The sequence below is a fragment of the Stegodyphus dumicola genome, chromosome 10 (assembly GCF_044657685.1).
Source record: "Stegodyphus dumicola isolate Sdum_Otavi_A_Nest chromosome 10, ASM4465768v1".
NCBI classification, from domain to species: domain Eukaryota; kingdom Metazoa; phylum Arthropoda; class Arachnida; order Araneae; family Eresidae; genus Stegodyphus; species Stegodyphus dumicola.
The window spans coordinates 178,169,025-178,196,989 of record NC_140777.1 but is presented as its reverse complement, the minus strand read 5'-3'; the positions used below and the strand labels follow the sequence as shown (position 1 = coordinate 178,196,989).

General features: G+C 36.2%; 1 protein-coding gene and 1 non-coding gene across 4 annotated transcripts in view; one reads left to right on the top strand and one right to left on the bottom strand.

The window, feature by feature from the left end:
* The window catches only part of LOC118189019 (homeobox protein extradenticle-like), a 675,900-nt gene that overhangs the window by 361,280 nt on the left and 286,655 nt on the right, over window positions 1-27,965 (top strand). The window lies entirely within an intron of this gene.
* On the bottom strand, window positions 22,798-22,865 carry TRNAI-AAU (transfer RNA isoleucine (anticodon AAU)). Its single transcript has one exon. It is a non-coding gene; the product is annotated as a tRNA-Ile (tRNA).

The following is a 27,965-nucleotide window of genomic DNA, read 5'->3' as shown; positions in this document are numbered from 1 at the left end:
TTCTCTCTCGCGCTTTCCCGGGAAAAAAAAAAGGGGGGGGGATTTATTCAAAAATTATAACCAGTTTTTTATTTTTCAATTTATATAATTTTTCATTATTGAGGTTTATGACTCATTGCAAAGTGAAGGACTTCATGTCCGAGCACAGTTACTGTTTCTACAACAGCAAATTCTTCGCATTTTTTGCGCATAACAGAATGACGATGAAGGAACAAATGAACGAAAAGTGGAGAAAAACCGTCCTGACTCTCTTGGCTATAAATTTTTCATCGTTCATTAGCTGCTTCTTAGAAATCGAGAAGCAAATGTTGTTCTAGTCATCAAAGGCTTCCTGTTGTATTTATTTCTTCTTGTCTTTCAGAAAACATAAGAAAGGGGTTTTTCTCCCTTTTTTTGTATGTATCGTAGTACATGTTTTATATGTTTTTTATATGTATCGGCCTTATTATTCAAAATCGGTGGAGTTGTAGGTTTTTGATACATTCTCTTCTTTATTATTCCAAAGGGGCTTTGTCCCTGAAGGACTATTGTTTTCGTTTTGCGATTTTGCGTCGGACTCATAAACGTCGGTTCACTTTTCAAACTGTTGCCACAAAATGTTAGAGTCCTGCATTATATTTGAAGAAATTAAATAATGAAAAATCTGCATAAATGATTGTCTATTTCTCGCATTGTAATAAAACAATGGTACATAGAGCCATCGAATTTTGAATGACGAAATCCTACTGCGAATATGGGCATCTGAAATCCCAAATTTGGAATTTGTTTTATTATAGATTTTATATTTTGTAAAACTTTAACGAATTTTTGATTTACAAACTCAATGCTTTAAAAGCGAGAAATGGCAACGTTATATAGAAAAAAAATACTTTTATCTCCAGCTCGCGAGACTGTATATATCGAAAATTCTAAAGATATGCTTAATTTAACATTATTTTGCGATATTGCTCTTGAACTGAATTTTATGGTTTAAGTGATTTAATAAATAAAGGTAACACTCAAAACGTTAAAAAAACGCCCCTTTGGACGTAATTTAAAATCTGAAACATTTCAGATTTTTTTTTTTTTTTTTTTTTAATAAAAGCAAATGATGGCGCTCAGGTAAAATCTGCGTTTTCTGTGAAAATATTTTATTGTCAGAAATATTTTGAATTATTGAAAATAAACCACGAATTTGATGTTGTATATCAAGTACTCTAACTGTTCAATTTAAACAAACAAACAATATTAAAAAAAGAGAGAGAAACTGTAGTTTTGATTTCTAAATGGCTCGCTCAAAGAGCTAAATTTCGTTTTGGCATTTTGCGTCGATTCACTTTTCAAACTGTTGCCAATAACTATTACAGCTCTGTGTTATATTTAAAGAAATTAAATAATGAAGAATCTACATAAATATATCTACGTTTCTCGTATTGTGATAAAACAACGGTCCCTAGAGTCATCCAATTTTAAATAACGTAATCAGCCATCGAATATGGGTATCTGGAAGTCCTAATTTGCAATTTTTTTTATTATCTTTTTCATATTTTGTCAGACATTAAAGAATTTTTGATTAAGAAACTCGACGATTTCAAAAGATGTGTTAATATTCAGATTTTATTTCTTCAAATATATCTTCGAACTCGACTATCAGAATGCGAATACTGAAGTCCACATTTCTTATCCACTGTTGTGATGAACGTAGATTCTGTATAGAACATCATACTTTTGACTTTATGGCTGGGCAGAACTGTGTTAACTTCGAAAACGTAAGTTGGATTTTCTCGAAAAACTGCCAAGAATTTCCTCTTCGCGAGATTCTTTCTGCCCCCCCCCCCGCCGGCTAACGTGTTGTGTGCTTCGTGGAGGGTCCATGCGTACAGGCTTCGGAATATTTCGGAATTCCACCCAGCGACGATGAAAAATAACCTCGGGTTCAGTCGGCTGCGAGAGTTTTCTAGCCGTTTCCGAGGATTACTGGTGTAGGAAAGAATAATTTTTGTGTGTGAATTCATTTCATACTGAAATCGCTCTTTTACGTGTGCAAGAAGAAATAGAGGAAAATTTTTAATAGAGGAAAATTTTTAGTCCAAAGAAGCTTTGTCACTGAGGGACTATTGTTTTCGTTTTGCGATTTTGCCTACAGTCACTCTGAATGACCATTTTACTTTTCAAACTGTTGCCAACTGACATTACTGCCCTGTATTATAGTTGAATAAATTAAATAACGAAGAATCTGCATAAATGTATATGTGTTTCTCGCATTGGGATAAAACAGCGGTACCTAAAGCCATCCAATTTTGAATGACGTAATCCTACTACGAATAGGGGCATCTGGAAGCCCATATTTGAAATTTGGAATTTGTTTTATTATCGATTTCGTATTTTGTAACACTTTAACGAATTTTTGATTAACAAACTCAAGGATTTCAAAGCGAGCCATGGCAACGTTGTACAGAAAAAACATTTTTATCTCCAGCGCGCGAGACTGTGTATCGAAATTCTAAAGACATGCTTAATTTAAAATTATTTTGCCATACTGCTGTTGAACTGAACTTTATAGTTTAAGTGCGAAGCACACAAAATGTAAAAAAAAAACGCCCCTTTGAACGTAATTTAAAATCTTTGTTTTTTTAATATCTTTTTTGGTGTTACATATTTAAAGTTAAAAAAAAAATTATAGATCTTCTGACTTTGATTTTTCTTCTTTGCTAGGATGGTTACCTAGATGGGTACGTAGAATTTTACCAGTGTTTATCACGGTTGTATTTTGTGATAAAACACATACCATCCCAGTTTTGACGAACGTCCCCGAGTTTCATTCCCATCAACCACATGACAAGACTGTCGGAGCCACAGATTGTATGTGCCTCTGTAGATGTAGACATAAGCAATTCTTATTGTCGATGCTTATATAAATTAATGCTTGCACAAATCAATAATTTTGCACCAAAAGGCGTCAGATCTGGAGCTTGCAGTTAAAAATATTTTCTCCGTCTAAACTAACATAAACGTCCAAATTTTATCCAAAACTCAAAACCGAGCTAGTCGGGATAAAATTTACTAAGCACGATAGCAACGTTGTGAGAAATTTGAAAGTAGGTGTGAATTTTCTGTTGGTTTGTTAGTGGGATTGTTTTTTTTTTTTTTTTTTTTTTTTTTTTTTAAATCTGCATGTGTTTTTTATACGAATGCCATTCGTATTGCCATTCGGAGAATTATACTACTGTGAGAACTAAAAATAAGGAAAAATTTTGTCTTTTTATTCGTCTTTTGTTTTTATTTTATTGAGAAAGGGGGAAGGAGGAGGGATTCCTTAATGCGTCTAGCAATCTAGACTCTTGATAATAATTCTTATTCTTTTTCTCATCGAAAAATAGTTTATCAAATGCTTTTGTCATTTGTGGCGTGGCATCGGTATCGGAATTAGATAGAGCTTTCACATTTAAACCGGCCTGGCTGTCTTCCAAATATATAGCTATATCGAGAAATTCTAGTCCAATATGCCATGTTCAGATCGGATGGAGTGGTTTTTCTGTTTGGGGTCCGTAGTTAATTTTGTTATGGCAGCTCCTTAAATTTCTTCGAAATTAACTTTCTGCAGGAAGAATTTTAAGCACTAATTATGCGTTAGCATTTAAAGATTTAATTTAATTAAACATAGATAGTATTTTAAATAAAATAAAAATAGGAAGATTATGTTATATAGCAGTAAAACGATAGCAATTAAATTGTTCAGTTAAAGTATACATATCATTTCTTAAACTGAAATTTATGTTACACATCTTACTCATTGATATGTCTTTTTTGAGCCGTTTCATAAAAGTTTTATGTGTAATATTTTAGGGAGGGAACAAGGGGATTTCACTGAAGTATGAGATTTTGTGTCTACTATAATTTATGGCTTATTTATTATATTTCAGATGACTTATACTATCTTTCCGTTTTTTTTTTTTTTTTAAATTTATTTCTAAGTCTTAATGTGGATCTATATAGTTTTAGAGCTCAATTTTGTATTGATCGGTGTAGTTATTTTTATTTTATTTTATTTTTAGTCCAAAGGAGCAATTTGCCCAGAAGAAATATTAATTTCGTTTTGGCATTTTGCGTTGATTCACGACAAGCGTTGTTTCACTTTTCCAATTGTTGCCACCCAATATTATTGCCCTGTATTATATTTAAAAAAAATAAACAATGAAGAATTTGCATAAATGTATGTATGTATGTCGCATTGTCGTCAAACAACGGTACCTAGAGCCTTCCAATTTTGAATGACGTAATCCTGCGAATATGAGCATCTGGGAGCCCAAATTTGGAATTTGCTTTATTATCGATTTTGTATTTTGTAAAACTTTAACGAATTTTTGATTAATAAACTCGAAGATTTCAAAGCGAGCCGTGGCAACGTTGTACAGAAAAAACTTTTTTTTTATCTCCAACCCGCGAGACTGTGTATCGGAAATTCTAAAGATATGTTCGTTTAAAAACTATTTTGTGATATTGCTGTTGAACTGAATTTTATGATTTAAGTGCGAAGAACATGATATTTAATAAATAAAGGTAGCACACAAAATGTTAAAAAAATACCCCTATGGACGTAATGTAATATCTGAAGCCTTTCAGGTTTTTTTTTTTTATATTTGTTTGCTTATTTATTTTTATTTTTCTATTTTCATGGAGAGAAGAAAATAATCAGAGAAATTCTGTTTTTAATATAAAGAAATGTGTATTTTAGAACTACATAATTTTGCAACTGAAATGTAGTTTTTGACTGAAGAAATACTAAGCGTAATTTTGATATTTCTTCAGTTATTTGATTGTGCAATTAAACCGCAGAAAGCGTTAGAGATTACATTTATAATTATCTGATAATAAATATTTAATAATTATCAAATGCTAAGAATCTTCCAAATGAAATTTTAAACATTTTCCTGATCCGTTTATTTTATCGAATTGTGTGATGTTAATTTAATGCTATAAAACTCTTGCAGCGTACTGTCCTGTAAGACGTATCCTTTAATTTCAGTACCATTCTTTGAGAAAAGATTTTTAATTCTGAAAAAATACATTCAACGAAATGATGTGCTAAAATGCATCTAGCAAATCTCTCGCTCTTTTAATAATAATGGACTTTAATTTATTAACAAATATAATATTCATATATAAATTAGTAAATTTAAGAATGTCATTGATTTGGAAAACTAAGTAATTCGGGGGGGGGATCTGCCATATTAAGGCGCAGTAAATTTATAGCAGTGCTTTTTATGCAATGTGAAAAAAGTGGTGGCTATCTCCGAATTGAATAGCAAATTTATGAGATTAACTACGTCTAAGTTTTACATCAGTTGGTTTTCTGGTGACCTCTTTCGGTGATTACATAATGGAAAACTAAGTAATTCGGGGGGGGGTTTAAAGTATAGTTTTAAAAGAAAATATTAGAAATGTTGCAAATAAATATAATCCAGACTCTTAATATCTGGAATTCAGTTGTACATCTAAAACTCAAATCAAAAGAATGTTTTTGTTACTACTTTTCATTTCTTATAACTCAGAATTTATTGAAGTCGGATGCAATTTTTACAGCTTCTTGCGTTGCCATACGTTACAGTAAAAAAAAATTGTATTCAATAGCAATATGGCATAAAAACGTACGTTTTATATTCTAAGAAATGTGGTAATGTTTTGACATAATTTTAGAACAGGAAGCGCATTTACGTGGAAAGCGATATTTTGTTTAATTAGAATAAGTTATAATTAGTTAAAAAATTAAATTCAGATTAGCTTTGATTTCAAATGAAAGAATTTATGAAACCAGATTGTTTACGTTCTGATTGATGTTCGAATGGCGCCGAAATGGAAGAATTTAAATATCGATTTTAAATATCTTTAATAAATTCGACTACTTTCCGTTTATCCAAAGTAAACTGTAAATATTTCATAATAAAATATCCATACGTAAACATCTGGTAATAATTCAATCACACAGTTAAGTTTTAAAATAAGAATTAGACGTTAAGTAAAAACAGTTACAGGTCAACTACATTCTAGGAACCGAATTTCATCGACGACAAATCTAAAAGCGTGTACCCAACGCAGGGCAATGAAAAATATGTAAGTTAATTCGAGAGGCATGGAAGAAGACGCAGATTTAGAAATGTGTGATATCATTTCACTTTTCTTTATTTCAGTGTTCTTGAAGCAATTTCCATTCAGAGAACTTGCACATTTTATTTTTTTGAACCCCTATCGTCCTAAGAAATGTTAAAAAAGCCTTGAAAACAGATAATTTTTTTTTGTAATTTTATATGAAAAATAAAAGGGAAAAATCATTAATTCATTCGAAATTTTTATCGTGCAATCTGAACACAAGTTTCAAAGTATAGTTAATAATTTTTTAATGAATAAAACATAACTTTTATTATTTCAGTGAATTACTTTGGCTTTGGCTTCTTCGTGGAGTTTAAAAGTTATATCGAATTTATGAAATATACAGGTTTCGTGGAACACAGTTTGAAGGAAGATCGTTGCTTTAGCCGAAGGGTACAGTTTTAACCAAAATCAGCATTCAAAATAAATTTAGCCAATCCTAATATTTTACTAACTAAATATAAGACTTAAATATTGCTCAACGTATTTATTGCAAAATTATGTGATTTTTCATAATCTTTTCATAATTCTTTTTCACAATATTCGTTTCCTGTTTCAAGAAACTAAACATGAATAGTAGCATTAGCTGCGACTCTCACCGCTTTACCTCTTCCCTCTTCTAAATATCAAATAACGAAGGAATTTTAAAACTCGGTTAAAAATCTTTTACCGTCTGCTAATCGTGCAGGAATCTTTTCATGTTGCCAGCGAGTTTTATATTATATCTGTCTCTCTGCCGAATACCACATCCCGCTTTGTGCGCCGAGGAATGCTGGGAAATAATTTGTCATGCGCGAGGCACGCTTTGCTGTGTCTTTGTTGCTGCATTACTTTCTGCTATTTTGTTGAGAATTATTTAATTCGGGACAGTTTAGAAGAATTTTGGGACGGTTTCCTCCGCCGGGGAATGTAGAGCAGCCGAATTTCGAATATTAATCGCGGACCCGAAAGTTTAAAGAAACCTTCTTCCTCTCTGGCTTGTGGAAGAGTTTGAGAATTCTTTCCGTCTGGGGTTGCATTTTTCAGAAGATGCAGTTGGACTATGGGGTTTTGAAATTGAAGGAGAAAATCTCTTTGATGAATGAATGCTTCAGCGATAAGCTACATTGCTAGTTGTTTTAGAGCTGGATGAATAAATGTGCTCAAAGATTGGTGTTATGTAAATTGTCTCCTGTAAGATCTCCGCGTTTTTACGCCGTGTGTTTATTTAATAACAAAGTGGTAAAATAACAGAATCCTGACATTTGTCCTGCAATAGGATTTTCATCCGGTAAAATTTTATCATAGTTTCAGGAGAATTCTTCGTCGCTGGCTGTAAATGGTTTGCAACTTATTATAGCCTGTTCATGTAGAAGAGCGAACTTTGTCGACTCACAGAACTATAAAGAACTCTTAGAACTATACAGTTTGTTCGGGGAGCTCCATCCTGCCTTTAGGAACATATATCTTTAATTGTCGACTCACAGAACTAAACACAACTCTTAGAACAATAAAGTTTTTTCGGGGAGACCCGTCCTGCCTTTAGAAAAATGTCTTAAATTGTCGACTCACAGAACTATACAAAACTCTTAGAACTATAAAGTTTTTCCGAGGAGTTCCATCCTGCCTTTAGAAAAATGTCTTAAATTGTCGACTCACAGAACTATAAATAACTCATAGAACTTTAAAGATTTTTCGGGGAAATTTAAGACATATTTTTCTAAAAGCAGGATGGGAAAAATATGTCTTAAATTGTCGACTCACAGAATTGTAAAAAACTCTTGGAACTATAAATCCGCATCCTACCTTTAAAAAAATATGTCTTAAATTATATTTAAACTAGAGCAGTATGTTATAGGTACTTTATTGTAAGGACAATTAAAGAAAAGCACTGTATTTTTTTATTAAAATATCTGACTATAAAATCCCGCTTTAATGTAATTTACTCATTAATAGCATTAACTCTTCCTTCAAGTATCATTTATGCTTGTATTATTTTTGTAACAGAAGTGTTTTTGCATTTTTTGACACAAACTGTGGAAGTCTAGCTTTATTCTTGTTATCTGCAATCGCATTTCATTTGTTTCTATATTTTGTTTTTGTTGTCTACATTGAGAAAGATTTTCCACTTAACAAATTATTTCGAATGGCATTCAAACTTCCTCAAACTTATTCAGTGCTTAACTACCTTGTTTTCCTTAGTTTATTACAATGATTCTCATCCACTAGAGGCGCTATTAGTCATTAATGAATATGTAATACATATGTTTAAATATTCAGCAATTTATTTTTCTTAAATAACGACATATATGTTATTGGTGTGACTAATCTCGCTTTCTGACATCAGAATAAGCCCTCGAAAGCCATATATCACCAACAATGGCACGCAACCATTGCTGCTGATATATCTCTTTTGCAATTGTTGCTGATATCAGCACTGTTGCCACTCTAAAAAATGAGGGCCATAACTTGTGCAGTTTTTAAATTTAATGTTTCTCTTCGATACTGGACGTTTGTCGAGAGAAAGCAACGAGAAGTTGGTTAATTTATTTATTAGGATAATTAATACTTCTGTTAAGGGATATTGCGTATTTCATTGATATTTGTTTTATATGTAATACATTTTTATTGAAATTATTATTTTTTTTAAAAAGTTGTTCTGCAGAGTAAAATTCTGTGCAGTTTTTAAATTAAATGTTTGGTGTTTCCCTTTAGGCATTTTTCCGGTACATTTAAAAAGCAGACGAAGGCTAGTGTATAATAATAACACGTATAATGACGTGTCAAAACTATCGTCCAATTAAATGATGATCTTGATCTAAATAACATGTTAAATGCGTTTCCATGAGTTGATTGTTGTATAAATGTAAATTTCAGTTAAGGTATGTATAATATAATGTTTATGTAGTAGTTATATTTTAGCTATTTATGTTACCGATATTACCAATATGAGAAGTTTGGTTCATGAATAAGTAATTTAATTTTTATTGATATTATTTGCGCTAGACAAAACCGATCCGTGGTATTCCTTATAGATGATGTCATGACAATACACGCCATGGAATTAAAAGGAAAAAAAGGGGGGGCAAGATTTAAAATAACGAACACACACCCATTTGTGGGGAAGATGTTCTGAAGAATTTGATCCTTCTCGTCGCCTTCCACTCCTGTGTATCCTACTCTGTGCTCTTGGGCTTCCCATTCAAATAGAGACGACCTACTGAAGAGCAAGGCGATATAGAGAAAAGGGAACGTGGCGGGGGAGGGAGTTCCATTGAAAAAGAGAACAGGCAGGCGATAAAAGCGCGGAGGCCACAAACGATTTTTAAAAGCGAATTTGAAGCCGTGAAGTGGGAGCCATTATCGAGCCGGGCATTAATGTCTCAAAAATGACAATATACATACATGGAGCCCACTCTGTGACAGGGATCAATAGGACGATGCTAGAATTTTTTTTTTTTTTTTCCTTCTCTCCTTTCCCCTTTCCTTCTTTCTCTCTCTCTCATTTTATCTCTTCTCGCACCCCTTGACTCCTCCATCTCCTCTCCGGAGTCACGTGACGCCGTTCCTTCGCCAATGAGCGAGCTTTTCAGCATATTGAGTGGAGATAAGAGTTTCTGCGAGTGATATTTTTGTATGCGTATCGAGATTTTACGCAAAGAATCCGAGGAAGATTTTTATTCCCAATATCCAACTTATTCCCTCCCCCTTTGTACATTTTTTTTAAAGCCGTGCTCAGGAATTAGTGATTATGGTCGTTACTGTAATTTTTGAAGTGCTGATATTAGAAATTTTGCCATGGTCAGACGGACGTACTTTTATTTATGTGTGTGATTCATTGGATATATATCATTCGTCATATTCTTAGAAGTTTGCGATTCAACGTGTACTAGAATGTACTTGTTCTCCGGCTTTTCAGTACAATGCTGGCACCTTTCGTACAGTCTGAAGTTTTCATGAAGGGGGCGGAGAGTTGCTCCCATTTGATTGATACTCATTATCACTGTACGATATGAAGAAAATATGTGCATTTCATTCCCCTTCGCTCATTGGAGGTTCGAATCCCGCGAACGGGCTGTCTGCGTGGACGTTGTCGTGTTTTTCCCCACATGTTAACGTCTATACAAGCCAGTTTCTCTTGGAAAATCCTCCACGAAGGCATCCCTACCCTTAGGCAGATAGCCCTCGAGGCTTTGCTGTAATCCCATAAACCAGATCACTCATTGTTTTTGATTACATTTACGTGCCATTAAAACATAAAGTAAAAACTCCGTGTTGTTATGCATAAATAATTCAGGAACCAGTTAATTACGCGGAAATTAATTTGGTCCATACGCTCGTTCATTAAACGAGGCACCACTGTACTATCATCTCGTAAAAATCATCGAAAATATCTGTCAAACCATGCATTCTGCAACTTCCTGAGCATGTGTAATTTCCAAAAGTGTTTATTTTGAGCGAAATATATGAAAAGCAACTTAACTGTTATTTTTCATTTATTTACTAATACAAACAAAATATGAAATCTTTCCGTGTTCCTTTGAAATCAATGCGTTTATTTTTCTATTTTTTCCCCCTCACGTAGTAAAATAAATGCATTGATTTCGTCGTAGAGGATCGTCGCAGATCGCATGTAACCAGTTAATGGGCATTATGAATAAGAAATGTAGTACATAATTAAAAAGTATCATCTGCAAATTAGCATTGCGCATGCAATGAGGTAAATGAAAACCGGCAAAATCTATCTTATTGTAGACTAATTGATGAATAGAAAGTTCATGGAACAATAACATATTTGGATTTATTGTTTAATTTCTCTTATTTACGCTAATAGGTAGCTAGTATACCTGTGTATTTCTAGAACCGGCATTTTGTGGTTGGTAAGTACTACTAATAAATTTGAACACTATATTCTTTGAAATTAAGCAAATATTCTGGTTCAACTGAAATGACATCAGAAATGCTTACGTGTTTGTAATTAGTCGACTCTTGTTATGTTATGCTCCAGTTGCTTTTGTAAATATAGTTGCAGTTAGTGGTTTCAGTAACGTAGCAATGTATTTATTGTGTCGGGTTTTTTTTTTTTTTTTTTTTTTTTGTCTATGATGAGTTTTGGTCGGTCAGTAAATGTATATTCATCTTAATGATCTAATATGAAGGCTGCTTAACTTTTGCATCGACGATGGTGAAGGAGTGCAACATGTCAGCTGTTGAACCCGCCCATTGCATTCGCTTTGTTCCATTTTTGATGGGGGAGCCCCCCCCAAGAGAAATGGATCCGAAAGTCTCCTACCATTATTCCTCTACCTCCATTTTCTCGATAGGACTTTCGGCTCGACAGTATTTTAAATGTCTCTGCGTTGCAAAGACACCCTGCACTTACAAGCATCCATTTCCCCCCCCCAAGGTGCCTTATTAACAAGCCAGTAGAGCTAGGCTTTCTAAGGAAAATTGGCCTGCATACGTGTTACACATGGGAACAGTCACGAAAACGCTCATGCAGCCAACCCGTTCGCCAGCACTCGAATCCCAGACCGAACTACCAGTATTTAGCGACTTTACCGCTCTGCCGTTGGTGAGCAGTTCCCCCAGAAAATCCTCAGCAAACGCATCCTTTCCTAAGCAATTAAAATTCTAGTGTGTTTTACCGTAATGCTTGAATGTAGTGTTACAATTTCTGTATAATTTATTATGTTTATTTCCTTGCATCTGCTCCATTTTCTGTATTTCTTCGCTTTTCCGAAACTCTTTCCGAAGTTTTGAATTAGCTTTAAAGGGTTTTTTAGGCTAGGATTCGAAAATTTCGAATGAGGAGGGGGAGGGGAATCAGGTAGATTCGAGAATTTGAATGTAGTCTTACAATTTCTATATAATTTATTATGTTTATTTCCTTGCATCTGCTCCATTTTCTGTATTTCTTCGCTTTTCCGGAACTCTTTCCGAAGTTTTGAATTAGCTTTAAAGGGTTTTTTAGGCTAGGATTCGAAAATTTCGAATGAGGAGGGGGAGGGGAATCACGTAGATTCGAGAATTTGAATGTAGTCTTACAATTTCTGTATAATTTATTATGTTTATTTCCTTGCATCTGCTCCATTTTCTACATTTCTTCGCTTTTCCGAAACTCTTTTCGAAGTTTTGAATTAGCTTTAAAGGGTTTTTTAGGCTAGGATTCGAAAATTTCAAATGAGGAGGGGGAGGGGAATCACGTAGATTCGAGAATTTGAATGTCTGGTGTCTTTAATTTATCCATTCAGGAATAAGCACCTTCTTGTTGTTTTTATGTATCAATGTGTTTCTGGTGATGTGGCCTGAAGTTCATTGCATATTTGTGTTATGGATAACAGAGCCTCGAAATGTTTCATTATTAAGTCACTCGATATCTGAATTTAAAGTCTTAATTATTTCTTAATTTCGAGTCAATTAAACTAAAATCATTTTTTTTCTGTTTTATTTATGTCTGTCTTTGATTAAACTACAATTCAGATATCTTATTACGCTTTGCTACCTTTTTTTATCTTCGTTTGTTAGAGCTTTTAATTAAATGTCACGTGTCCAGGACCATTCTTAGGCAAGTAGAAAGAACTCCCATGTGTGGAATTGTTTTTCAAAAAAGTGGTCTTATAATTTAATTGATGTTTATTGCGAGCTAATTATACTTTTCTGGAAAATTAATGCGGATTTTTCGTCTGTAGTCCTTTGAGGCAAATGGGGGGAAAAAACGTAATATTGGGGCGCTGCGATCGTTAGAGTATGAAATATTAACAGCTGGAGGGCAAACTGTGATCATTAAGAACATTTAATTCCGGCACAAAGAAGGTTGCATTTTCATAGAATTAACATTAAACGGGAACTGAATGAAAACGCACTTTTATTGCGTTTTCCGTTTGGAACAAAAAGCTCCGAATTCGGGAGTCGTTGCAATTATAAAAGTTTTTGGAAACGCATTATCGCTCTCGAGAAATTCTCCATTCATTCTGGTGGGGGGCCTTCGAGAAGCCGGGATTCTGCATTGGTGTCGCCCAGCGGCGAGAGGCATATTCATTTTCCGAAGAGCAAAACTCATAACTGCTATATGTTTGCCCGAAGAATCTTTTTAACGACTTCGGAAAATGGTTCCCTCTTTTGGCTTTTCTACCTAACAAAGTAATAAAACTCAATTATACATCCGCGGAAACAAAACGCGAAATGTTTGCGACTGCTGCTTGCTTTTCTCGTGGAAACTTTTAAAAATCACGAGGAGGTTTTGTTGTGTTTTGCGTTCGCCATTAGCGAGAGTTGAACTGTCTTTTCCGGAGATTTGCCGGAGAATTAGTGGGAGGGGGGGTCGCGGGGTGATAAGGGAGATCCATACAATTTGGAAGGAGAAGGGGATTTTTATTTAATTATGTTGGCGGAAAATGTGGTCGTAAAGGGTTAAAAGATTTTTCTTCTCCACTTTGAAGATGGAGTGCCGCTAATGTTTCGCTTGCCTAAAGAGTGGGTTTGTAATGTTTGCACTGCGAATTGTTTCGTACGACTCTGTATTGTTTTTTCCCCCCTCTCGCTGAATAACTCAAAGAGCTTTGTATCTAAAAGCGGGGGAGTCATTCTAGTGTTTGCCATGCAATGTGTAAAACATACGAGCAGTTTGCAATTGCCGGGTTTTGACACGTTACTTTTGTCGTGTCTAGAGAAATCGCATCAAATGATGGATAGTTAACTACATCATTTAGACATTCGTAGTAGTTATGTAAAATAGGTTGGAATACCTCAGGCCTTAACTATAGCTGGAGGTTAAAAGTATATCTCCTGTGTGTGTGTAATTTTGTACTGTAATAATGGCATAAATGTTAAATACTGCGATTATTGACCATTAGTTTTATTTTTTAGCCCAAAAAGCGTTAGCCCAGAAGGGCTGTTAGTTTTGTTTTGGCATTTTGCATTGATACTCTTTTCAAGCTGTTGCCACCAAATATTACAGCCCCCTGTATTATAATTAAAGAAAATAAATAATGAAGAAGCTCCATAAATGTATGTATGTTTCTTGTAATGTGATAAGACAACGGTACCTAGAGCCATCCAATTTTGGATAACGTAATCCTACAGCGAATTCCGGCATCTGGAAGCCTTAATTTGGAATTTGTTTTATTATCTATTTCATATTTTGTCAGACATTAAAGAATTTTTGATTAACAAACTCAACGATTTCAAAGCGAGGAATGGCAACACTGTACGGGGGGGGGGAATTATCTCCAGCGTCGCGACACTGTGTATCGGAAATTCTAAAGGTGTGCTCATTTTAAAATTATTTTGCGATATTGATGTTGAACTGAATTTTATGGTTTAAGTGCGAAGAACATGATATTCAATAAATAAAGGTAACACACAAAACGTTGAAAAAACTCCCCTTTGGACTTAATATAAAATCTGAAAGCTTTCAGATATTTTTTGATATTTATTACACAAATGGAATAAAATATTCCTTTTTTGAAGTCGTTTTATCAAAATCTGTTTTGTGTTAGAAATAATTGTTTTGTTTTTATTAGTCCAGAGGGGCTTTGTCCCTGCAGGACTATTGTTTTCGTTTTGCGATTTTGCGTTGGCTATAAATGTCCGTTTCGAACTGTTGCCACCAAATCTTAGAGTCCTGCATTATATTTTAAGAAACTAAATAATGAAAAACTGCATAAATGTATGTATATTTCTCGCATTGGGATCAAACAACGGTACAGAGAGGCATCCAATTTTGAATGGCGTCATCCTCCTGCGAATATGGGCATGTGGAAACCCAAATTTTAAATTTGGAATTTGTTTTATGATCAATTTCATATTTTGTAAAACTTTAACGAATTTTTTATTAACAAATTCAAGGATTTCAAAGCGAGCCATGGCGACGTTGTTCAGAAAAAAACATCTTTATCTCCAGAGCGTGAGGTTGTGTATCGGAAATGCTAAAGATATGCTGAGTCTAAAACTATTTTGCGATATTGCTGTTGACCTGAATTTTATGGTTTAAGTGCAAAGAACGTGATATTTAATAAATAAAGCTAACAGACAAAATGTTAAAAAACGCCCCTTTGGACGTAATTTAAAATCTGAAACCTTTCAGTTTTTTTTTTTTTTTTTTTTTAATTTTTTTATTTTGCTTGTTTTTATATTTATTTATTTTGTGTGTGTGTGTGTGTGTGTCAGTCATAGAAAGAATAGAGCTGAACTTTGTTTTATGAGATTATGAAATTAATATATGTCATGGGCTGTAACATTTCAATAAAGCGTATTGTAAGTCACCGATTCAAATCAAGGCATTAAGAATATGCAAGTCATTCCTTTGCTAACAACTCAATAGTCGCATTTAGAATTGTCTGCGTAACAGTTTCATATGCCATACTTTTAAATGTGACTTAGCTTTTGCCCAATACCTCATCTAAATATAATATAGTGGTTTCGAATTAATTGGGATGATCTGTAATTAAGGTAGTAATTTTATTCGTAGAAGAAAATGGGTATTTTAAAGGTAAGTAGAGAAACTGGCGAATTGCGATCGCTTTCGCGGCTTCGGACTTGCACAAAAAATTTGGCGTTCATGTAAAATTCATATTTATATTCCGAAAGGGAATATATACTAAAAACGGAACATTAAACACATATAATTTGATTGTAACTACATAAATGATTTGTTCATTTCTAAATGAATGAAGCTCTGGAAGCGTATTTAGCGCCTTTGCAAAGGCATGTCAGAAAATCCTCGACTAAATCTATAACGCGCAAAGAATTGGAAACGTGAGGTTGCGCTTGCACCACGAGCATCATTTCGAGAATCAATTGTCGTGTTTCCGGAGGGTTGAACGAATTCGGGAGCTTGTGCATGCGGATCATGGGAGGACTATCAGCGACGCTGCAAAGACTGCTAGTGTGCCGTTCGGGACATTGCAGATAATCCATCCTGTCACTGAAATTGAACATGCGGCATGTCGGTGCCAGCTTATTCCCCCGCCTGCAGAGTCCCGAGCAGAAGTAACATCGACTGGTGGCCAGTGGGCTGAGATCAGTTTTAATGTGAACAATTTTGACATTGTGATGAAAAGTAATATCGAATATGTTGTTTGTGTCTATTCAAAAGGCTTGAGGATTGCGAGAAACAGAACTGCAGGTTTTCTATAGAAGGCCCACGAGGGATCCAGTTGTATCCCATTTAGTTTGTACCAGGTTTGATAACGTCCATTAGAAAGTCTTCCACGAAGAAATTTCTGTGTGGTAACTATCCTTTGTGTGCACTGCCATAATCCGTTAACTTATAAATGAGTTGTTTTCAGATATTTTTGGTAGAGATCTGATGGTTTTTTATGTACACAAGCCCTTGCAACTGATATTAACTCTTTTATTCTCTCCTACATTCAAGGTGGCATTTGTGTTTGAAATAAACAGTTTCACGCTATTTAAGAGCTGCTCATAGTTACAAGTAGCCTGTAAGTGATAATACAGCCCTACCTACGTACTTCCACTTGAGTTGCTGTACCGCCTGCTATATGAATCAACATTTGTTCTCAATGGGCGGAGCATGCTATTCTCGCTAGGCCCAGCCAAAAATCTCTATGGAATATTAAAATTTGTAGCGGAATTTTTAAAGCTACTTCAGAAGATGGGTATTTGTGACCTGTGACTATTAAAGAGACCCTGTCAAGACTTCGACTGTGCTGAATAACGATTTCAGCAATGTCTTATGCATTGGGATTCTGAGTTTACAGAGAATGTTTGCTCTAGAAGTCAGTGGTAGCTTGGATATAAGAAGTTATTCTGATGCATTATAGTGAACAGTATCAGCTGGGTATATTAATGCACATCGTATGTGCCGTTCTCATATTTAGCAGAGTTCCTGTGTGATATTTGCTTGCCACATTCATAGTTACTCATAGTTGCTTACTCATAGTTGCTTACTCATAGTTACTCATAGTTATTCATAGTTGCTTGCCAATTCATAGTTCACTTGTGTTATTCACTCATTTACGGTTCGTTTACAATTCACTTGTGTATATAGTCTGCCTGATAACGGAAAGTGCCCTGAGAAATACAAATCAGTGTGTAGAGTTGGAAATTTATGCGTTCATTGAAAAAACATGTGCGGTTTATTTCTACACAGAGCACCATTTTATATCTGCTTGGCATTTTGTACCGGTTACTGGTACAGAACACTTGAAGATGGGACTAGAAAGTATGAAGTTCATTATACCACCACTCAGCCGCTATATCTGTGCTTCCAAATGGTAGGTTTTATCTGTATATGTAACGATTTTGGGAACAATCTCTGTATCTTCTTCATTTTGTCTTGGAATACGAGTTTTCCAGTATAAGTATTCTCTTCTGCAGTTAAAATAACCTGTTAGAATAAAGCCGCTATTAAAGTATAAAGAAACGAAAAAAGCGTATACCAGCAGAAGGGGATGGGATAAAATAAAAATAAAGGCCAATCCGGAAAAATCGCATGACATATTCGTCGCCATCTTCCCGACAATTCCAATATACGCCGACGCGCGGCCCACACCACCATCTGCATACATTTGTATGCATTGGCGTCTCCCTGGGGGCTTTTATGCGGTAATAGCCAACCTCTGCTATCAGCCTTTATGCAGGCACCCATAGCGGACGCCTTTAGCTATGTAAAGTATATCTCTATAGGGAGCGTTTGTGAAAGAGAAAATGCATAACTTGGCGAGTTGCATTTGGCGAAGGAACGTACATTGCGACCACTCGTTTTCTATAAACCTCTATTGTTGGGAATTGGAAGGGAGGTTTAAATCCTCTCCGCTGCCCCACTCCGCACCCGCTTCTGGAGGGGAGGTTGTGGGGGAAAGGCAGTGAAAAGCCGCACGTCGAAGTGAGCATAATTTTCGCATTTCTTTATGGAAATTATTTTAATATTTCGCGTTCTCTGAAAATTCGTATTCATATATGGGGCTTCTATAGAGAGAGATTTGCGTTTTCCCAGTCTGTCTGTCTTTCTGGTTTTTCTAGTCTTTTCTTTCTTTCGCTGTGTATCCCATAAAAACTCGGGATTTTTTTCCCCCTGGTGTTCCTGTTTTTGCTGAAATTTTCTTGCTGTGGGTATATCTTCCTGGAAAGGGAAGCTGGTCTTCCTCTTTCTCGTGTATCGAGCTGCATATAACAATACGATTTCAATAAACATAAGAGACAGAGGGAAGTTTAAGTTGATATTTATTGCTTATAAAACGTAGAATATTTGAATACCAAAATGATCCTTAGACTCCTAGCGCAAGTTTATATTTTTAAGCATATTAAATACTGCGAAAGCGCCCATTACCGGCTGAAGGTGTAAGCTGAACGCTATAAATTCGACTCGGGTTCCAATGAATGGACTGTCTACAAGGATGTTTTTATGGTTTTCTACACGTTAATGTTAAATACTAGCCGGTTTTCTTCAAGAAGTTCTCCACGAAAGGATCCCTTCGTATAAATGAATTTATACCTTATAGTGAGCTTTCCCATAATCCACGTAATCTAGTGAATCATACAGGAGTTAAGAATTCTCGAAATGTTATATCTGTCATATTCTTTGGATGTTTATCACCTTGGAATCAGAGAAAATATCCTTAAATGCCAAATTCTTCTGGAGAAACTGAGACTACGGGGTAAAGAGATTGTACTGTAGTGGATTCCTAGTCATTGTGGCCGTTGTGGTAACGATCAGACCAACAAACTTGGAGGGAAAAAAAAAAAAAAAGTTCAGAAATTGTTCAAAAGATATCTACGAATTGTTCCTGCTGTTTTGCAAGACTGAACATTCATAAATTTCTTAGCGTAAGTGGAGAGGTTAATTTATGGCGCGTGTCTCAGCCAATAGAGACATCTTGGAAAGGAAATTACCAGTGTAACGTCTCAAAACCCGTGTTGGATGAAAGGAAAAGAGCAGTTGTCTTTTAAATATTTATTTTGAAACTTTATAATTTCTTCTTGAATACTACTAAGTAAAATAATCAAAACATTACAGCCATAATACAAAACAAAGGCCGCTGGATGCGGCAACGACGCGGGTTGCGTCTTCTCTCAAAATCTTTCACTGCATAAAATCTCACACAAAAGCCCCTCTCTTTCGTTTTTGTTAAATGTCTTGTCGAAATTGCCTTGGAATGAGGGTCACTTACTATGTTCCTGGTGTCCGGAAACTGCACCAGGCGATTTCCGCAACACCTTTCTTTAACTGACAATTAGTCTCTGGACAAAACAAGTTCTTCTCATTGAGCAAATGTTTGTCAGAGGTGTCCATATTGTTACACCGGGCATATCATGGGGAATAGCTGTGGCCAGTTTTAGGCTTGAATATCTACCGTGTTGGTATTCTGAAGCATAAACTGCCCAATTTGCGGCTTGAAGAAATGGATAAGATTCACTTCAGAAGGTGCCCGCGCTGTGTACCTCCAATACCTCTTCACCCTCTGAGTGTTGTATACTATATTAGTGTTTATAATATACATTATCAGAGAAATTACACGTGATCCTGTTTGCATATTGAGCAGTGTTTAATCAGAATGAGCAATAATATTCTTTGAATCCGACCACCCGTTAGCGAGCAGCACGATTGGTCCGGGGTTCGATCCCCGGGCTGGGCAACGTTGACTCAGTCTTTGTGGGTGAGTCTTGAGTGGGTCTGTAAAATGAGTACCAAGTTCGCTTGGGGGCTAAACACAGGGAGACCTGCAACAGGCTGACCACTTGTCCAGGGCATATGCTGATGATCCCAATTGTCATCATATGCACTCCGGGGCCCAGAGGTCAAGAAAACAGAAAAAGGGCACTGCAGGCTGTGGCCCACTAAGGTTGTTGCGCCACTGAATTTAGTTTTAGTTATTCAATGAATCCGCATTATGCCTGTGTCGCGAAGCCTTGTTAAGAGTAGCGTCACTTGGCAAGGACTCCGACTCCGGTGTACTGCACTGGCCAGTGAAATCTTAGCAAATATGACCTGATAAAATAAGTGATAAATAAAGGTATCAGAACCTTCTGTATAGATAAATTTGTGTTTAATTTGTCAAAGTCTACCTTACAAGGTATTTCTCCCACTTTCCTAGCGTGCCTTTGTGGTGTAGTGATTCTGCACGCTGGGCTGGTATTCCTGAGGTCCGTGGTCCTGCTTCCAAAAAATACCTAATGTCTCTACAACCTTCAGAAAGGTGCCAGCTCTCATATACAAGCAGAATATTAGTTTGCTACTGTCTAAAGAAACTATTGCTCGAATAAGAGTGGCAACACCTTTCTGAAGCCTACTTTTCCCAAATAAAAATTAACGCCCTCGCCTTTATATCGACTGATGAAAGTTTCTGTATTTGGATATTAACTTACTGTATAAGCAGAGGGCACATTTTTCACGAGGCACCCTTATCTTGCAGTCCCTGTCGTCTGTGTTTTAGCACAACTTTAAACCTGTCAGTTATTAAACTAATTAAGATAAAATAACACGTCGAACAAGTAATCGTTTAGAAGTCAAACAGCAAAAATTAGCGTTATATTTCCAAATTTTCGCATCACTAGTTTCGATGATTTTACCGAATCATCATCCTCAGCCGCCAAAGCGCAAAGGAACGAGATAAGATTTAGTGATTAAATCGCATAGTAATTGATATAGTGTGTTAGTCATTGTTTTTGTAATTCATTTGAAACATTTAACAAATATGCTTAGCGAACTTTGAGTATAGTAGTGAAACGATTGTATGTTTTTAGAGAAGCCCTAAATAATTTACTAATTCAATGTGGCTAATTTGGTCGCATTATCTTCTGCTACAGTATTCAGTCCAAATGGAGAAGCGCGTTTAAGTGAAATTCTGTGACATGCATCCGTGTACCCTGGAAAAGATTTCCTATTTAGTGTTCTCTTTTTCGTAATCTTGAGGAATTTCTCTGCTCTTCTTATCCTCTTCGTCCACCCATCACCGCCACTAGCCCTCCTGTTCCTGCATTTTCTCCTTATTTTATTTTTCTACCCTAAGTTCTTACGCCGCACTTTTGTCACATGGGAAGCGAGGGGAGGGGTTGACCAGTGGTCAGTGTCCTTCCCTTTCCCTTCGGGATCGAAAAGAGAGAGAAAAAAACGATCAAAAGATAAATGCGTTCCGAAAAACAACTTTTCTGACCGATCAGCAGAAAGAAAGGGCTTTCGGTTCCCGATCTCGTTATTTCGCTTGAGATGGTGCGAGATCTCGTCAAGTCTCGTCTTCTTGCGAGATTTTTGTTTTTGTTATTATGATTCTTTTTAGAATTCGTCTTCGCGCTTTTTGCTTGAATTTTAAAGGTGACTCGTGATTTCTTTTAGCACAGTGGATGGAGAATCGTACATTCGTGGAATTCTCTCTCTCTGTTTTTTTTTTTCCCCTTCTTGAAGGTATTATTTTTGCTGATTTGATCGGTTTGTACTTTTGCGAACCAATTTACTGTGTCCTGATTTTTTTTTTTTTTCGCCCCCTGGCTTCTATGGCTCAGGCTCCGATCTTGCTTGCCAAATTGGTGGAATATGTTTTTGTTTAAATTTTTCAACTGAAGATCGCATTTGCTTGCATGGAGAGAGAATGGTAGTTATGCACGCTTTGTCGACGAAATGTACTGTTCCAGCACCTATTTTTTATGAAAGTACGCTGTTTTTTACAAAGGATCAAGTCCTGACGAATGTTTCTGACTCTTTATGTGGACATAATCTCTCTCTTGTTCAGACTTTACGAAAACTTTTTTGTACGATCAGAAGCGTAGGTACGTAAAATGGCGCCCTTGGTAACAATTTAAATTGAACCCGCTTTAAAGTATTTAAAATTAGGTTTATCTCTCTTTGATTTGATTTTGGGAACATGAGTGCAAATGGTGTACCCTGTCTGTGGCAACCATGGCCTGCCGGTCACATTCTGAATATGTCACTGTGTACAATGTATTGCATATTGGTTACGGGGCCCTTGAAGAGTTGCAAATATTCTATTGTCATACTGCATAAATCAAGTAATAGGGGGATTACAACTGAATATGAAAATACTTACACTGTTGTTGCATTACATATGATTAAGAGATACAACTGCATAGATTTACGTAGAGTTACAAAGTTAATAATAGACATTCATATGATATTGGTACAATTAATACATAGAGAAATTCAAACAATACATAGAGAAATGCTAGTGGTTACCACCAACAGGGTGCAGACAGAACAGTGTAGGAGCTTTACGAGTATATATTAGTTGAGAATTATGTACTGTGTGCTGTAGTTCATGTGCTAATGCACACCTCCATATGAAGGAGGTGCGTTACAATGTAACTACCAGTTGTCACTCAGAAGTAGGTAGCTGATGTCTCTAATTAGTAAGGTTTGATGAGTCAATGTTGGCCATAGTCACTTGAAATACGATGTGCCCAGTCAACAAATGTCTGCCGGTGTGTATACACTGAGCCCTAAGGGTTTTCAAGTGGAGCATTATGGTCGTTACTGCAAATTTGCACTTCTGTTCTTTGGGCTCTGCCCTGTACATTATTACGCATGCATCTATTACAGCCTTGATCTTTAGCTGGTCTTGTCTTAGTCTCTTTGGAACTATTGGGGCCAGTAATTGTCATTAAGCTTTTTGAGCCTGTATTGGGCTCTGAGGGTGCATGAAAAGAAGAGATGGTCAGGGTCACCTACCTCACCACATTCGCAGGTGCCATTATCTACGAATCCAAAAGATCATTTGGCCCGTGATGGGATCGAACCCTTCGCGTTATTAGCACGACGCTCTAACCAACTGAGCTAACGGGCCACTATCTTTTATTGGTATCATCTTATACTAGTGACCCTGTATCTGAGAACAATAAATTTCAGTAATGCTGTTTAAGGTGAACTCCTGATAAGAAAGAGTGGCACTATGTATTGCCCATCACGAAGGTATCCCTCGTGGAGCTGATGAAACTCGATTGATGTGCTGCATTGTCTTATGCTATCATTGTCCGAATCTGATACCAAGAAAAAAAAATCATGTCTCTGGCTTTATCTTTTATTGGTATCAGACAATATAAGATAAAGCCATAGACTGGTAAAGAGAGGATCAGATCATGAAAAAGGATAAAGAGAGGATCAGATATTGCCTTTAATATGCAAATTTAATGTTGAAAGTAATCTTATGTTGCATGAATGTTTTGCTTAGAGGGTAGACTATTTCTGAGGCTAACATTAAGCGGAAATAATAATAAAGGTGCGCAGATTTGATTCTTTGCAACAAATTTAGGATTCAATTATGTTGCCATTATCATCAGAAGAAATTTGCCTTCGAATTATTAATTTAATAAGAATTTATCCTGTTTGGAGCCCTTTGGTAATTGATGCACGATGAGTTAAACAGCCTGTACGTAAATAAAAAATAGAGGGATTTATAAAATTTATGTGTTCTTAATTTTGAGACATACTTACCTACACTCAAACAAATATTTTGAAATGTGTAGGACTGAAAAAGAAACTTAAGAGATGCAAAGGAGGAAAGCTCCTTAACATGATTTATGAAATTTTTAAATAATTGATTGTTATCAAGATTATTAAGAAATAAATGTTACAATTAAATAAGTAGCATTTTATTCTGCATCCTTTTTAATTCTTTTATCTCTTACAGCGGTATCGTTCTCTCTGTTGTTAGATGCATTACCTTTAATCTAACTCAACTGGCATCGGGTACTTCCGCTAGCATATATAGATATACATCAGTTTATGTACTTGTATTTTCTCAAATGTGACTTATTAAGCGGCTGAGTATTATTTGCATAAGGAAAGCTTGTCGGTGAGAATAAAATGCGTTGAGCTACCCGGTGGTTGCGGTCTGTTCTCTTTCCTGGTGCAGCTCCTTCCTCCTGTTTCTGCTCGTACTGAAATGTCCTGCGCGCGCGTTCATCCGCATCCATCATTTGTCGAATGGCAACCTGCAATCCATCAAAATATTTCCTTTTCACCTTTGTGCTTTGCATTTTTAAGCTGTGAATCCATCGCTTTTGTTGTCGGCATGAAGGGTAAAGGGTGGGCTGACGGACGGACGAGGAAAGTGCGATAAAAATCTCGAAACCTTTTCCTTTGGTGAAAACAAACCACTTAACCGGCGCTTTTCGTGTCTGCGTTTCATTCTGTCCGTCTGAAATAATTCTTGAGTCTCACGATCCCCCCCAGAACCATTGATCGCTTTGAGTTTTGTGTCGGTTTCCTAGTCTAATATTAAATCGCGAAACCAATTTTCGGTCGGGTGGTACGAAGTAGTGAACCGAAAAGTGCATCCGGTTCGCGGAATTCAAGGCGTGAAGCGTGGCCCGTTCCTTTTGTGGAGGGAATCTTTCTTTCGGTGAATCGAGAATTCTTTAAATAACCACAAACAAACAAGGGGTACATTTCATGCCCATTCTATTGTATTTAATTGAACTGGCTTTGGTGTTTTTATTGTCGACAGGAACCGTCTTCGAGCATGAATTTAAAGAGACTCATACACCTTAAAACCCATAAGATCTTCGAATATGTGACTGTTGCAAGAATTGGAATAACTTATTAATTTTAGCAATTACTTCCATCTCTTTGCAACTGACTACATAATATAGCTGCTTTCTGAAACAGTAATCAGAAAGATTGTGTTGCCACAAATATTTTTATAATTTAATCGGCTTTGTGACAAAAGTTTTCGCCATGTTTTCACCTTGCGCGCACAGTTTAAAACATTCTGTTGCAAAATTTAATTCCATATTTCGTATATAGCTTTTATAACATTTGGAAACTACCGTGAATCAAAAATTCTTAGAATTTCATGTTAAATTTTTATTTTATTTGGAGTTGAGATCATAAAATGTATTTTATTAAAAAAAAATCTGTAATGTTTTCGTGCATAAAATTTTTTAATATTAAAATATTCATCAGATTTTGGGTTCAGTTAGAAAATAGTGCCCGTATAAAGAATGCTATCAAATTTTAAGTATGTACTACTAGCCATTTTTAAAATATCATGCGCGCAAGATGGAAACGGGACGAAAAATTTTGTCACAAAGCGGATTAAATTACAAAAATATTTGTGGCAACACAAACTTTCTGGTTACTAGTTCCTAAAGCAGCTACATTATGTAGTCAGCTGTAAAAATTTGGAAGTAATTGCTTTAAAAATAAATAAAATATCTCAATTCTTGCAGCAATCACATATTTGAAGATCATAACGATTTTAAGGTGTATGAGCCCCCTTAAGAATCCTTACGCGAAGGATCAAGAAAAATGAAAGAAAATGCTTTGAGGGCGCCCTATGTCTGGATTATGTAGCTATGCAGTACTATCCAGTTTTTAGTTTACATTTAACTTTACAACAAAATATCATCTATGAGTTATATATGTGTGTTGTCTTTTTTGTTAACTGCGTGAAGTTTGATAATTGTACTGTACAGACAAGACGATGTTTCATAAATTAACAGGAAACTAAAAGTCACCAGATAAGTAATTCAAAAATAGGTGTACGTCTCTTGAATTATTCATTAGTTAGACAAATAATTCAGTCTCACCTAGTTGTTTGTTTTTGCGATGGATTTCTAGCTGCAGATGCCGTGCGGTCATCGTCGTCCTGTCAGAATATTCTTAATAGTCTAAACCCATTACAGTCGAAGGGAGCAGCATGCTGTATAATCTCAGATGCATCTGCACTATGTGTTGTCATTCAGGAACTGCTGTTTAGACCTTAATCTTAAAGCACATGCTTCCTTTGACTATTATCCAATTGGCATCCTTAAATTCGCTGAGAGTATTCGAATGATAACGTGGTCAAAAAGTTTGTGCACTCCTCACTGCAAATACAACCCAAAACTACCTTCTCGCACGGATGTAACGGTAAAAGGAGCGTAATAAAGAAGATGCTGATTGCATAGGGAAAAAAAAAAGATATCATTTGCATATGTCGCTGAATTATCTTTTTCCTTCGGGAGGGAAGGCATCTACTTATTAATCTTTTAAAATTGGAACTATCATCGAAAGATATATATCGATCATATATGCCCACCAGCAGCCTAGCGGTAAAGTCGCTGAACACGGGTAGTTCTGCCCGGCGTTCGATTCCCGGCAAAGGGGCTTGCCTGCATGGGCGTTTCCGTGGCTTTTCCGTGTGTAATGTGTATACCAGCCAGTTTCCTTTAGAAAGTCCTGCTCGAAAGCATCCCTCCCATTAGGCAGATAGCCCTCCATTATTTTACCATACTCAAAATAAACCAAACTATATAATGTGTACTCGCGAACAGATCTCAAGTTATTTACTTCTTGAGAATTTAAATTTTAATCAAATATGTAATAAAAGTGCAAAATGTAACTGACTGAAATATAAAGAAATTCTTGGGTTATTGGTGAAGGGGAGATGCAGTTTTGATAGCTGGCTCCCGAATGCTGAGCGTCTTAATTCTTTTTCGCTAATAACTATCTAGTTAATCTTTGGAATTTTGCATCAATTTTCTCATAGCCCCTGCTGGAATGTATCAGGCCACAGCTAATTGGTAGCGATGCTGGTTTCTGAGCCGGACGGAGCAATGGAGTAGAGGGAGAGACGTGCATATACGAGGTTCTAGGGAAGGGGGGTGCATTCAGGAGGTCTCCAATGATTCCATGATTGCTGCCTTCCATCTTATACCCTCAAACCTTTCCTCTAGCGCCAAGACCTATGGAGGAAAAGAGGATTGGTCGGTTGCGCTGGTACGGAAAAGGGGGAATGCATCCAGCTCTGCACTAATTACATCACCACTGACCCACACATCCAAATCGCCCCCTCCACCAACTTCGTTCTCTCCCCCACCCCCTTCAATCGCATCTCGGGAGCAGTGGTGCTTAAACCCTTTTCTGTTCCTGCAGCTTCGACGAATCCAGCAGCTGTGGGATTTCGATCAATTTTGTGGATAACCGCGGTGCTCGCGCTCGCTGTTGTTATTGTATTGTGCCTTTGCCCGTATGGACCAAGAGTAGGCATAGCAGGTCGATGGTTTAATCTTGTGGCTGGACCCCCTCATCCCCAGAGAGGTTCTCTTTTGGTGCTGCGTGGGAAGATTAAGGTGGTACGATGCTCTGCTAGAAGTTCCCTTTTACGATCCATCCTCTCGTACACCTCGCCTAGTGTACGAATCTTTTTTCCGTCCCCTTTTACGTATGCAATTTTTTATAAAGAATCTTCGGATTAAACCGAGCAATATCAGGTTTCTTTGCTGCAAAGGCGTTGTGGTGGTTTCCATTTATGAAAATTTAAAGTTGCTCATTGTTTTGGCTGTTGTTTGTAGCTGTGCGGTTTTGAAATAAACTGTTCAGATTCGGTCTCGGTGAGAAGAAAAATATGCAGAAAGTGCTTATGTAGTTTTTACGATAATTATTTCTGAGTTATTGCCCTTTGAGAAGAAGATTTTATTGTCTTAATGATTTGATTGGAAGAAAAGTGTGGAGGCATTTGAGTGAATGAAATCGGGTCGGATGAAATGAATGCAGATTTATAAATGTTTCTGCATTTGTAAATGCAATGAAGTTAACTAGTGAATTTACTCCTTGTAACCATTCTAGACAAGAATTTGTTCATTGTATTCTAGACAAGAATCTTTCGCGGATACCTAAAGCATTTCTACATAAACAACTCTTCGATTTCTCTTGATTTATGTTATTCCCGCTGTTATGTTGCGTATTTTGAAGCTGGTATTAGCAGAAAGGCAAACCAGTGGGCGAGTCACAACATTGCTGACAAGCCGGTATCTAGCAATAAATTCCCCTGACATCCCGATCATACTTTACCAAAGACAATAACAAATTTACTTAGATTTGCATAGGTCATACGTGAGAGGTATGGCTGTGTGTGTGCCACCTTATAAGGTATTTCTCCCACATTCTTAGCATGCTTTCG